This window comes from Dromiciops gliroides, chromosome 2, assembly GCF_019393635.1.
Source record: "Dromiciops gliroides isolate mDroGli1 chromosome 2, mDroGli1.pri, whole genome shotgun sequence".
Lineage (NCBI taxonomy): Eukaryota > Metazoa > Chordata > Mammalia > Microbiotheria > Microbiotheriidae > Dromiciops > Dromiciops gliroides.
This window is the reverse complement of record NC_057862.1, coordinates 435,337,871-435,348,143: the sequence shown is the minus strand read 5'-3', so window position 1 is coordinate 435,348,143 and position 10,273 is coordinate 435,337,871. Positions and strand designations below refer to the sequence as shown.

Below are 10,273 nucleotides of genomic sequence, written 5' to 3'. Positions count from 1 at the left end.
GATATGATAGGATCCTAGGACACTTCCAAATAATTTGGCTAGGAATGCTTGGCTACTATCCCAAGTAGGAACTGAAGACAAGAAAGAGCCTACTGAAGTATCTCTTGGCCTCTTAAAGAAAATCCAGCCCAACTCCCTTATTTCACATAGGAGGAAACTGAGGCTCAGAGAAGATAAAAGACTTGTTCAAGGTCACACAAGTAGGAAACAGGAAGTAGAAGAGCTATGACTTCAGTTGGGAGTCATCTTTTTCCTGCTAGACTCCGATGGCCCATCTGTGAGCACTAGAACAGTCATTGTTTGGAAACCAATACCTTTAATTTGGGGCCGGGGTGAAGCACCCTGATGTCTGAGATAAAAGGTGGGGCCTGCGAGTTCTGAACTGCAAGTTCTAATCCTTGCTCTCTTACCACCTTGTTCTGGGATCCAAAGCATCTCCTGGTCTTCTGGGATTCCAATTCTCTTTCTACAAAATGGGGTCAACCTTGGGCAGAGACTCTGGATTTCAGTGCAATGAGAAATTTGGGGTATGTGTGCGTGTATGTGTTGTCCCTGAACAGGCTGTCAATTCTGTGAGAAACAACTATATATTATCTAAACTTTGTTAACATCCCTAGCAACTGAATGAAAAAGCATTTATTAAATTCTTAATATGTGGGGCAGCTAGATGGCACAGTGGATAGAGCACTGGCCCTGGATTCAGGAGGACCTGAGTTCAAATCCAGTTTCAGACACTTAACACTTACTAGCTGTGTGACAGTGGGTAAGTCACTTAACCCCCAATTGCCTCACTTAAAAAAATTAATTAATTAAATTCTTAATATGTACCAAGCCCTGTTCTAAGCACTTGGGATACAAATATAAAACAGGGCCACCAAGAACCTTACTTAGAACGTGGAAGACAAGACATAAAGCAGAGTTGGAGCCAGAGAGGAGTGTTTTGGTTGGGAAAGTATCAGGGATGGTGAATGCAAGACAGGGAAACTAACTGACATGCATTGCTGCAGCAGCAATGGCAATATGGATTTGAATATGGTTTCCCATAGAAAGAGGTAGAAGGTTGGGAGAGGGCACAAGTTGGCAGCAGGGTTGGGTGGCCAGATTTCTGCCTCATATAGCCCTGAGGTCTCTTCCGCTCCAGGGCTGTTTTTCTACATGAAGCCTGTTCTGATCCTCTTGCTGCAAGTACACTCTTCCTACCATCAACCCCAAGTCCTCTTATTATCTTCTTTTGTATGTATCAGAGACTCATAGCTGCACAGGGACTAACAAAACTCTAGAGTGGGGCACAACTAGGTTAAAATGCAAAGAGGAAACCTTTACACAATAAATAAAAATTCAATACAATACAGATAATGTTAATTGTGTGGTTTTCTAAGTCAATATGCTGCCCACAGGGATCTGTTTCTATTTGGGAAATGAGAGGATGCAGTGAATAAACTGAAAATCCCCTCTTTCATGCCACTACAATATCGTACTTCTTTCTCTTCTTCCTTCACAACAATAAATCCCCTGCCTCTGAGGTGGGAGGTTCAAGAATCATATAAGCTGTGTGACCCTGGGCAAGTCACTTAACCCCAATTGCCTTACTAAAAAAAAAGAAAGAAAGAAAGATAATGAATAAAAAAATAAATAATAACAAAAAAGAATCATATGAGCTCATGTCTTAGGAGTACTTCAAGGTCCTCTTAGGAAGGCCTCATATAAACAAAAAGTGTTATGATGATGAATGTTGGCTCTATTTATTGCTCTAAGACCTTCCAGACCTCCTCTTTCTATGGGGGAAAGAATCCACCTTGGACCTGGCTGTTTTTTGCTCAGATGCCACCTAGCCCTGATGGCTGGAAAGAGACAGGTGCCCTAAGCAGGCTCTCCCTTGGTGACCATAAGGAGACAGAGTCATTGTCCTTGTTTCTGCCCACTGAACTTCACCATCTCATTCTGAGAGCTGTGTCAGAAGCAGGTGGCACCCAGGATGCCTAGTGGGGTGCACATGAGAAAAGCGGACTTCCCTACACTGGTCTTTGTACCAGTGTTTGCCCTGTTGTGCAAAAATGGACGATAACACCTTCAAGGTCAAATTTCATCCAACGGCTTCAGTTGGGCTCTTAATGAAACCACATTCTGGCACGGCTCTAATAAGCTCTTGCCACCTGTGCCAAAAGTGTCTGATTTCTTCTCTTGGCAGGGGTATCAGTCCAAAGTCTCCTGAATAGCAGCCAAAGAAACTTGTGGTCAAGGTCACAGATGGTACTGCAGAAGGAGTACTTGGTACAGTGTAAAGTCAGGGCAGCAAGTTAGGAAGCTGAGTTCTAGTACAGGTTTCACAATTATCCTGCAACAGTGTAAGCTCAGGCAAATCATTCGTGACCTCAGCCTCAGTTTTTCTCTATCTATAAACCGAGTGGTTCTTAGTAGCTTTAAAAGTCTATGAGTCGGGGCAGCTAGATGGCGCAGTGGATAGAGCACCGGCCCTGGATTCAGGGAGGACCCGAGTTCAAATCCGGCCTCAGACACCTGACACTTACTAGCTGTGTGACCTTGGGCAAGTCACTTAACCCCATTGCCCCACAAAATTAAAAACAAACAAACAAGTCTATGAATCTTCAATTTCCCATTCATGAAGCTGGCTCAGAAATAAAGCCTCAGGATTGACTGTCCATGAGGGTGGGTCACAGATGAAGTTCTGGCTTGGATATTCATGAAGACAAGACCCATACTAAAGCCAGGCTCATCTGACCTGTGGTGGATGCTGGGTAGACATAGCCCAATGAGGCTACATGTTTGCTCTAGATTTCAGGATGAAATTTAGTTTGAAAATTCACATAAAAGAAAGACTATAGAGTCTATAGTTATCAGATTTAAGGGAAAGACTAATAAAGTATCCAAAGGCTCCAAGCCCCAGAGTCTTCCTTCCTCTCCCGTTTCCTCCCTAGTGCCTTCCCCTGGGGGCAAGGGGTTCTCAAGAAACAGGGGGAGGTAAGTGTTTCCCAGAATCAGCTGTTTGTGTGTAATGGGGTCCCCGAGCATGGCCAGATTGTCTAACATGCAGTCACCCCTAAGAAGGCTTGCCTGGACATGCCCAGATCTCCTAAGATGGAGACATTAGTCTTCCCCTGCCACATGGGGAAGGTACAGCCTCTTCTGAATGGTTTGCATGACCAGAACAGGCTTTCTTTTTCAAACTATGAGACTTGTGAGATTGATCCCATAGCTTTTTCCTGCCTGTTTTTTCTTGAGACCTTTTTTCTCCTGTGTCCCAATCACAGTTCATCCATCACCTAGGTCCTATGACCTATGCCAATGGAGAGGGGAAGGACTTTCTCCCTTGCTCTCTTTTACCTCAGTTCTAAGAGAGGAGCCTCGAAGGGTTTATTATGTTCTGTTCCATTTGTCTTCAGTTTTAGGTCCTGAAAGTGATACCCACTGGACGTAGGAATTTGAGCCCTAGCGATCCCAGAGCCAGTCTGTCAGAGAAGGTGCAGAGGTCAGGGTGTCTGACACTCAAGGCCACGGTTCAGGGCTTGGACTGCGAATTGGGATTGTGCTCTGTAGGAACTGAGCTAAATTATGGACCTAAATACCTTTCCTTCCCCAGAAAAGGAGATGGTATTAAGGGAGGTGGGATGGGAGTAAAGTATGCTTCCCACATGTTGGGGGAATAACATTTGTGATTTTACCTTCTGAAGCAAATATTTCTTTGTAAAAGCTAATATGACTGTTAGTGGCTGAATGGAACTGGGATTCAGAGGACCAACCCCTACAACTGGGGGAACAACATTGGTGGAGACTGGGGCACCATTGGCACAGAGCCTAGATATACTCTCTAACCTCTTGAGGATACTGAAAATCTTGGGGGAGGGGTCAGATATAACACACCTATCAGGCTCCATCTTAGGTGATCTGGGCATGCCCAAGCAAGCCCCCTACAGAGTGCCTCCATGTTTGTTAGATCTAGGCAGGCTCCACGGGCCCCACTGCATGGGTTCCATTCTCCCTAACTTTTGTCTCCTTTTTAATCTCTTCCCCTTGAGGAAAAAAAAAAGATCAAAGGCATTGGGGCTGATGCTTCTGAACTCGATGCCATGGGAAAGTTGGGCCACAGACACCAGACAAATGAGGGGGAGCAATCCTTTCCCTGGGAAATCCTTTTTCCAGGCCCTGACCTCATCCCTTTTAAGGGACATGTTACCACAGAAGCACCACACCAAGTGTATTCCAAATTAGGCAGGAATTGCTGAATTAAAAACAGAAAGGTTAACATAGAGAAGGGGACATTTTTGTCTAGGGGCTTTCCCCACTGAAAGCTATGCAATCTGAGAACTAGAGGTGGCCTTAGATCAAAGTTTTAGCAGTATGTCAATTAGGGATCAGTCTGAAAGGATCCAAAGCTCAGAGGACTTTGAGTATGGGGCCAAGCTATAGTCTCAAGATCAAAGTCTAGGAAAGGACTCCTTGTTAGTAAAATAACCAGTGGAAGCAGAAGTGATCAATGGCAAAGGAAGGGAGCCTCTTGGTGGAAGGGGCACTTGGGTGGTTTTGTCACAGTTCTACAAAGTTCTGCACACAGTGGATACTCAAGCTCCCTGATTAGCTAATTTTCTGGAATTTGTTCCACTTTCATGAAATTATAGGTCTATGATGAAGAATGCTACCCACCCCCTGACAGAGCTGATGAACTAAATATGTAGTATGAGACACTTTTGAACATGGGCGATGTGGGAATTTGTTTTGCTTGACTAAGCATTACAAGGGTTTCATTTTCCTTTTTTTTTTATCATTGCAGGACTAGGGTGTGAAGAGGCATTAAGGAGAAGAAATAAATGCTTGATAATTGAAAAAATTGAAAACAAAACCAAACAAAAATCCAACATAGGTCCCAGTGGTAGCACAATCCCTGTGTTTTACAAACTGAGTATTTGAAAGTCTTTTTTTATCCCATTGGGTAGGCAAGAAGAATCTTTTGTTTCACCATTAAGCCTTGAACCTTTCACGTACAGATTTCCTAACTTGCTGATAAGACCACTAACTGTGTATATGTGTGTAGGAGTTAAAACCTGAATTAAAGATGTCTGCCCCAACTGGGTTTTCTTTCTAGCACAGGAGTTCTTAGTCTAGCTCTTTTGTAAATAAATCACAATCAGGAGGAACACTTTTTCACTTTTTTCCTATAAAAACATTATGAAAAATTTTGTTGAACAGTTAAATTGAATTTTTGCATTATAAAACCTGCCATATTTAAAGAAGGGCTTCTACTTCCCCAGCCCTGCTGCTTTGGTTACTGGTCAAGTTGAGGAAGTTGTCACTTGGTGTTTGAGAGAACACCATCATTTCTGAGGTAACAGGTTGTGCACAGCAAGCAGGCAGTACTCAGGGCTGTGACACTGATGAGGGCAAAAAAAAAAAAAAAAAAAAGGCTGTGGGGAAGAGGAGAGTTAGATCAAGTATCTCCTTGAATGAGAAAGAGGCTTTAATAATCAGTCAATAAACATTTATTAAACACCTACAACATGCCAGATATTGTGCTAAGCACTGAGGACACAAAAAGATCGTTTCTGCCCTCACGAAGCTCACAATCTAACGGAGACAACATGCAAACAAATATGTACAAACAAGCTATATACAGGATAAACAGGAAATAATTAAAGGGGAAAGAACTAGAATTTTGAGAGGTTGGGAAAGGCTTCCTATAGAAGATGGGGATTTTAGTTAGGTCCCGAATCACTTTAGAGGCTGAATGGAGGACGCAATGAAGTGGGGAGAAACATTTGGCAGGTGGATCTACCAGCAAGCTATTACAAAAGGGCAGGTGTGGCGTGATCAGGGCCTACATCAGAGTGGTGGCGGTGTCAAAAGAGAGGAGGAGGAATATTCAAAAGGTGTTACAAAGGTGAAATTTTCAGGCCTTGGATATTGGGGTGAGGGATGGTGATTCTCAGGTTGCAAGCCTGAGAGACTGGGAGAATGGTGTTGCTGTCAACAGTAATAGGGGAGTTTGGAAAGTGGGGAGGGTATAGAGGGAAGGATAATGAGCTCAGTTTTGGAATCCTGTTGTGTTCAAGATGTCTACTGAACATCCAGGTCGAGTGTCTGAAAGGCAGTTGAAGATGTGAGACTGGAGGTCAGCAGAGAGTTTGGGGCAACATGTGTAGATTTGAGAATCATGAGCATAGAAATGGTCATTAAATCCATGGGAGCCGATGAGATCACCAAGAAAGTAGTATAGAGAGAGAATAGAAAAGGGCCCAGGACAGAAAATGCAGCAAAGAAGTCTGAGAAGGAGTGGTTGGCTAGGTAGGAAGAGAACCAGGAGAGGGTGGTGTCCCGAAAACCTAGAGAGAAAAGAGTATCAAAGAGAAAGATGTTGATTAATAGTGTCAGAAGCTGGAGGGGAGAGGTCAAGGAGAAAGAGGATTAGAAAAGATCATTAGATTTGACAATTGGGGCAGCTAGGTGGTGGCAGTGAATAGAGCACTGGCCCTGGATTCAGGAGGACCTGAGTTCAAATTCGGTCTCAGACCCTTGACACTTACTAGCTATGTGACCTGGGCAAGTCACTTAACCCCAATTGCCTCACAAAAAAAAAAAAAAAAAGATTTGACAATTAACTGTAACTTTGGAAGCAGTTTCATTTGAATGATAAGTTCAGAAACCAGACTGAAGAGGGTTGGAGGAAAGAAAGTAGAAACACTTATTGTTGATTCAAATTTTCAAGAGATTAGCCACAAAAGTAGGAAGAGATAAGGGATGATAGTGGGTATGGAAGGATTAAGTGAGTTTTTTGAGGATGAAGGAGACATGGGCATATCTGTAGGCAGTACGGAAGGAGCCAATAGACAAGGAGAGATTGAAAGTAGTGGAGAATGACAAAGGGGGCAATCTGTTGGAGGAGATGGGATGGGATGGAATCACTTGTGTTGGCAGAGGGTAAGGAGTAGACATCTCTTCACGTGAGCAGAGGTGAAGGAGGAGATTGTGGCAAAAGGCATCTGAGTGAAATGAAATAAGGAAGAGGGAAATAACTCGTGGTGAATGGCCTTAGTTTTTTCTCAGTGTTTAAAAGATCCATGACCAGCACAAATCTTTAAGGATTCTGTTTTCCCCCAAAACAAGAACCAGCCTTAGGTATGTTTATTTTCTGGGTACTACATAAGGCCAGGTAAATGAAGATGATGCCACACAGAGACACAATGGGTATAAACTGGAGGAAAGAACATTCTAGACAGGACAGCAGTCAAAGGCTCCCTAGGTGGAATGAATAGTATCCATGCAAAACTGGCTTTCTGAAGGGTGAGTCTGAGGCTGGAGATACCCAGGTGGATGGAGGGCAGATGAAGGTCTCTGAAGATCAGGTTAAGTGGCTAGATTGGGTAGAATGTGCATTAAGGAGCAGGAAAGTGACCCTGGGAAAATACTTGCTTTCCCTGCTACTGTCCCACTATGAAATGCCCCAGGGCTCTGTGGCTTTATGAAGAACAGGAAGCCCTGACTAGCTGTCTTGCTCAATAAGGAGAGTATATGTATACTTGGCATCCAGTGGGTAGAGGGAGGCTCAATTCTAGGCCAAACCAATCTTTCATAGATCAATGTAATCTGCCTTATTATCACAAGCCTCCAACAAACTACTCCCTTATTTCCTGACTTTAAATAAGCACCAATTTTTCTCTCTAATTCCAAATCCAATGAAATCTACATGCAATCCACAGCTCTGACAGTTTGTGACTCAGTGAGTCTTTTGCTTGGCTCCTGTGATTTTTCTATCTTGGCAATAAGCAGTAAAAAATACAGGGAGACAGAGTCAAACACGGAGAAGTGACATCTTTTATTTCTGCCTTTCATTTTATTTTGCTACTACATATATAGCCTAATTTTGAATTTGGCTCTTGTTCCCTTATAACATCATTACTTGCAAAGGCAATCTCCCCTTGGAGACTTTCAATGCAAAAAAAGTCCTTGTTTCATCTATGACAATGTGAGTGCACAATCTCAGATAACCTTTCAAATACTGAGTGCCAAGTGCAAACAGCAGCCATGGGAACTTGAAGCAGAGAACTTTCAGCTCCTCTAGAGAGAAGGAAAGGGTGGTGTTGTTGTTTGTCTTTCATTCTCCAAGAGGACCATGGCATTGGGAGGTTATGTCATGAAGGAGATCTGTGCAAAGTCACCAACCTCACTCTCTCCTTCAGAGCCATCTGGGCCCAGTGGCAAGATATACATTAATATGACTGAAGATGGCCCCAGATGTTTAAGGCAATTGGGGTTAAGTGACTTGCCCAGGGTCACATAGCTAATAAGTGTCTGAAGTGAGATTTGAACTCAGGTCTCCCAACTTCAAGCCAGTGCTCTTTACACTGTGCCACCTATGTTTAGAAGTAGTATGAGAGTGGAGTGGGGGAGAGAAGAAGTGTTATTTGCTCTGGATAAATGAAGTAAATTAAGGATGCTGTTGTCTCCAGCATAAGCATATCGAGTCCAATCCAGTAGAGACTTGGCTTTGACACAGCTGTGTGATCACAAGCAAGTCCCTTACCTAAGCCTCAGTTTCCCTTTCTATAAGATGGGTATAACTTCCTACCTACCCTGATCAGGTTGTTGCAAGGAAAGTACTTTGTAAATGTTAAAGTGCTATGTCCCTATGAGTTATTATTATTGGGGTTCTATGGTATTGTGGAAAGAGGACTGGGTAGGGAGTCAAGAGACCAGGATTTACATCCTGGCCTGGACACTTACTTGGCTAGGTGACAAAAGGCAACTCTCATAGTTTGTCTGCACCTCCATGCCCACCTTACAGTGTTGTTGTGAGAAAGCCTTATGTCAATGTTGCCATTATTATTTTTATCCTATCCTCCCAAAGGAAATAGTGCTGTGTAGGATATCCAGAAATCTCAAACTGTTCTCAAAGGAAGGAACTGCTGAAAAAGCTGATGCTGACAGCTTACCCAAGATTGTACCCTTCATTTGATGGCAAGGCCAAGACAAAGGACAAGCCACCAACTTTTGGGACCTGTGCAGAGGCAGCGGTTCCTGAACCTCTTTCCCAGAGGACACCGTGCAAGGGGATAAATGAGGAGTTGGAGATCTACTCTAGTGGACTATTTTGGAACATGTTTGCTAGAGAAACCCATGTGCTTAAAAGCAATCTCAGAAGTAATTTCCTATGCTTCTAATATCACTGAGAAAATGCTTCCTTAGCAAAATTGGTACCATTTGAGAGGATGGACTCATTCAACCACATTAAGGGAGGCTGCACTCCTCTGGGAAAGTAGGGAGACTAGGAAGGCTTGAAAAATTATGGAATGGTTGGAAAGAGAGAAGAGGCAAGGAAAACACTACACAAGGTGTTTCCTGTCTGTCCAGCATGGTGGACTAAACTAAGTTAGGTTTAGTTTTCTTGTATCTCCTGATAAGGCATTTTAAAAATCATATCGCCTCAAGGCACCGAGGCTAAATTAATTGCTGTTACTTCCTCTCTCTACTAATACACAGTGAACTCAGGTCCTCAAGAAGTGATTATTTTACCTTGCAACCTGGAGGAAAGGTGGGATCATTGTTGTAAGCTCACACTCTGGTCTTTTCTTTGCTAGTGCTCCATTTCTGGAAACAGTTCCTTACTTTGGCCATAATCCCCATCTGAATCCCTCTGTATGGTGACTATAGCAAACTTAAACATTAGGATCTTGGGTTGTTTTTTTTTCTGCTTTTGCATTTTGGAATGTCATGGATTTTCTTATTTTGGTTGAACTGAGTAAGGTTGGTAGGGAATTTACTCAATAACCAGACAGTGCCTTGCACACAGTAGGCACTTAATAAATGTTTGTTGAATTACATCAATTTTCCCAGGTAGAATGTGAGCTTTTTGAGGTAAGGACCTATTTTTTCTTTTTTTTGTGTCTATATTCCTGCTATTTAACAAAGTGTCTTGTACATAGTGGTGCTTAATGCATTTTGTTGAATTGAATTAAATTTTCATCCCCTGATCTAGTTACATGATCAGCTACTTTCTCTCTCTCTCTCACTCACTCTCACTTTCCCTATCATGTAGTGAGGTTTGTAAAGCATAGCAGACAGATAATCCAAGTGGTACAATGGTAACCAAGACCTAGAGAAAGGCCTTTAAGGCACTGAGAAAGTGCATTGGAAGGGCATGAAAGAGAATTGCTTAGATGAGTCAATCATCTAATCAACAAGCAGTTACTAAGTGCCTATTATAGGCCAGGTACTGTGCTAGATGCTACAGATATATATATAATATATATATATATATATATATATA

At 42.7% G+C, this 10,273-nt stretch overlaps 1 protein-coding gene across 1 annotated transcript in view; it reads right to left on the bottom strand.

Moving 5' to 3' along the window:
* EXD3 (exonuclease 3'-5' domain containing 3) overlaps positions 1 to 10,273 on the bottom strand; it is a 422,505-nt gene that overhangs the window by 136,778 nt on the left and 275,454 nt on the right. The window lies entirely within an intron of this gene.